This window comes from Ipomoea triloba, chromosome 4 (assembly GCF_003576645.1).
Source record: "Ipomoea triloba cultivar NCNSP0323 chromosome 4, ASM357664v1".
Lineage (NCBI taxonomy): Eukaryota > Viridiplantae > Streptophyta > Magnoliopsida > Solanales > Convolvulaceae > Ipomoea > Ipomoea triloba.
In genome coordinates, this window is record NC_044919.1 from 7408401 (window position 1) to 7412111 (window position 3711).

The 3711-nt window shown below is 33.9% G+C and overlaps 1 long non-coding RNA gene across 1 annotated transcript; it reads right to left on the reverse strand.

Moving 5' to 3' along the window:
• Positions 1-155: 155 nt before the first annotated feature.
• On the reverse strand, positions 156-2323 carry LOC116015634. Its single transcript, XR_004097672.1, has 2 exons — positions 690-2323; positions 156-604 (listed from the first exon to the last, which is right to left on the reverse strand). It is a non-coding gene; the product is annotated as an uncharacterized LOC116015634 (long non-coding RNA).
• Between the last annotated feature and the right edge of the window lie 1388 nt (positions 2324-3711).

Consider the following 3711-nt stretch of genomic DNA (forward strand, 5'->3'; position numbering starts at 1 on the left):
AGGAGTTGCACCTTACGCGAGTCGTGCAACCAGAAGCCCAGCCAATTTTCAATCATTAGACCAGCCAATTTTCCAAACGATATTCATGCCCGCAGGGTTGGAATTTGATTTGTACCCCCCCCCCCTCGCGCGAGAGAGCCTCTTGCTATACTATTCACTAAGCCTAATAAAGGCTCTTGTATAAATAGTGGTGCAAATCCACTTTCCAAACCAATGTAGGACAAAGCCTTATTCTAAAGTTTTCCCACCATTTTTCCAACTCAAATGGGTCAACTTTGAGAAACAATTTCTCATTCACCCTTTATCCGTTTTGCGCGTACAATATATCAATCTCTTCGTCTAAGTACGAAGAACCCGAATCCACTTTGACCCGACCCAAATCGAAAGTGGACTGCACATATATTTGTTCTACAAAATAGCCACTTAAATTGCCATTTTTAATTGACATAGACTGGTCTATTTCTAAATCAACTTCCATTTGTCCAATTGCTTCTTCAAATCCCAATGCTCCTCTCCCTGTAGCTCTATCTTTTGCATAAATAGTTTCCAAAACTTCCAAGTAAGGAAATCTTAAGTCCCAGACACCCTTTGCATCCTTGTGTGTCTAAAGAATTATATAATATAATGTTAATATACTAATATATATTGAAAAAATATAAGCATACGAAAAAAAGAAGTATTATACATACCTGAATCCAACTTAAATACCATTGTCATTCACACTTGATTTTCTTTCCAGCATCATCCCATTAGCATCCACTTTGGTTACACATTTCAGTAATAACATGAAATTTATTCTTTAACCACTTTAAGTTAGAATCAATATGTGGATTCACTTGTTTTGAGAAAGTTGGCAATTTAACTTCTTAACTCACCCATATACCCATTTCTAAAACCACCATCTGATTTCCACATTGGATCACATGACAACTCTTGCAATGAATCAATCAATGCTTTGGACTCTTCATCAGTCCAAAAGCATTTATTTTTTTCCCCTACCACGAGAATGCTCAAAACTTAATGATTCATCTGTCTCCATCCTAGCCATAGCCATGGCACACATAGTTGTTATCATGCGAAACCGCCTTCACCTTCTCAAAACAATTGGGAGACGACTCATTTTGTGTTTCAAACAACAAATAATAGCTATTTTTAGAAATAAGAACTATAGTAAACATTGAACTCTCTAGCAGGTTTCATTTCTACAATCCTCATCTATGTATTTGCTGTGAATCAGACCCTTATTATTTTTCTTAAACCTGTTAGTCATGCATGAAAAGATTTGTTTAATTAGCTAGGTTAGTCAATCACTCAATAACATACATGGAAATTTTATATAGAGTTCAATGACTTTAAATTAGTATGTTCAAATCTACTACACTCATTAGTAAGAAGGGAAACAAGTCTAACATTATATGAGGAAATATAGAATAGAGAACTACAGGCAATAAATTGTCTAAATTAACAACTTGTTAATATTATGGGCATTGGTTTTAGTTTGCTGCTGATGAGTAGCATTTCAAATGAACACAAACATGACAGGAAAGGCAAACAAATGAAATCAAAATGCAGAGTTGCAATACTTTGTGACAATTATTCATCAAACCAACATAGGTGAAGTTGATAGAGCTAAATCTAAGTTAGAAGAAAATTAACCCACTGCAGGTCAATTCTAATGTTGACAATTCAAAATTTTAATCAGTTTGTTCTCCATATTGCCTGGCACAAGAGTTACATTTGCCATAATAATCTTGGCCACAAGAATTTTCTGTGGAAAAAGGAATCTCATAATCATTCAAGTAGGCAAGTAGTGTTAAGGCCACAAAATAGGCCTAAATCTAATTTTTTTTAAAAGCAAATTTCAAAGACAAGAAGATTTGCTATGCTTACACAGTCACATCAATCTGCAAATTTCAGAAACATGACATTTCACTTGAACCATAAGAGGTGGTTTGCAACTTAAAATGTCTAAAAGGTCAATTAAAATAAACATAGGTGAAGTTCACGAGAACATCTCTTGTTCTTTCCCTGGCAATCACCTCATATTGGATAAATTGCTCAAACCCATAACCAAAATGACCCAAAACTCAAAGGGTTTAACAATTATTTGATTTTTAAAGAAATTTATGAAGCAAATTCATAATATTAACAATGGATCAGAGGAATTTCAATGTTTACTTGAAATAAATATTAACAATGGAGAACGAGGATGAAGGTAAAGGGAGTGATACTTACCTCACGTCAGCAAAGCTCTGGGTAGAAGGAAGCTATGGAGTCATGGAGTCTTCATAGTAGTGACGGGTGTGAGAGGCGACGAGCGTGAGAGGCGTGAGATGTATTGAAGAAGCCGAAAGCCGACAAATGTATTGAGAGGGCGTTTGAGGGAAATGGGGAACGTATTCCAAACTCATAATAGTATTTTCAAAACCTATCAATCAAACACTAGTAATCACTTTTATATCTATTTCTTATGTCTAAACCCACCAACCAAACACATCCCAAGAGGAAAAATATTCACACAAAGGAATAGATGATCTACCAACCCATACTTCTCTATCACACCCTCCACTACCTAGTCTCAAACACGTCAGCATGAATCATTTCATTGCATATAATAACATTCAACTTCTTCATAAACTACTCATCCGTAGCGAGCATTAGACTAACCTTCCACCCAACCTTTGACATAATATGTCACACGCAAAAATAGTGCCATTTGCAATTACAAACCCTTACTACAACAACTTTCATAGTAGGGTCTTGGTGAGTAAGAATATAATTTGGCTCATGCCCCATTACCTTCTTGAACTTCTCGAGCAACCAAACATAAAATTCGCATCCTCCTTGGTAAACAACTCAACCCTAAATGTCACACACCTCTTGTGGTTATTCATGCCGGTAAAAGGAACAAACACCATGTTATACATGCCATACAAAAAAATAAATACATATCATAGAAACGAATGCACAACGCCACATGTTGAAATACGCAATTGTATAAAACAAGATGCGCACACAATGCAAAACATAGATACACAATGCCACACATTGAAATACACAATAGTACACAATAAGATGCATGCACAGTGTAGAAAAATGCACAACACAACAAACTAACATATACAACAACATACCAAAGGAGAAGTTTTGAAAAGAAAAACAACATGTACTACCTATAAATTTATGACTAAAAATGAAATGAACTTGATATTTAAATTATAACAACATTTATAATTATAATGCCTTTCAAAAAAAACATTTATAATTATAATGGTAAGTTATCTTGAAAACTATCTATAAATATAAATGATTAATATTTCATTTTATAATTCTATAATATAATTGTATGATATAAGCATATCACTTGTAAGTTAATGGCAAATTTATGACTCTTCCAAATGAGAAATTACAAGTTTAAATCCCGATAAGAATAATAAGCATATATTACATTATAAGGCCAACCCCATTAGTGTGTTTAGACACAAATTTTAAGGAAATAAACTGACACATACTTTTTTTAAACAAATGGGGGTCGTGCATTTGGGAGAAATTTTTCTCCTGCAACAACCCCCATATGTGTCAGGTTTTTAGAAGAAAAGAAAAACTGAAGTAACACGCGTCTATTCTAAACTGAAGCAGTGAAGCTTGTATGCGATTTTCTTTTCTTCCTTTTTTTTTTTTTTTTTTTTTTTTTTTTTTTTTTTTTTTTTT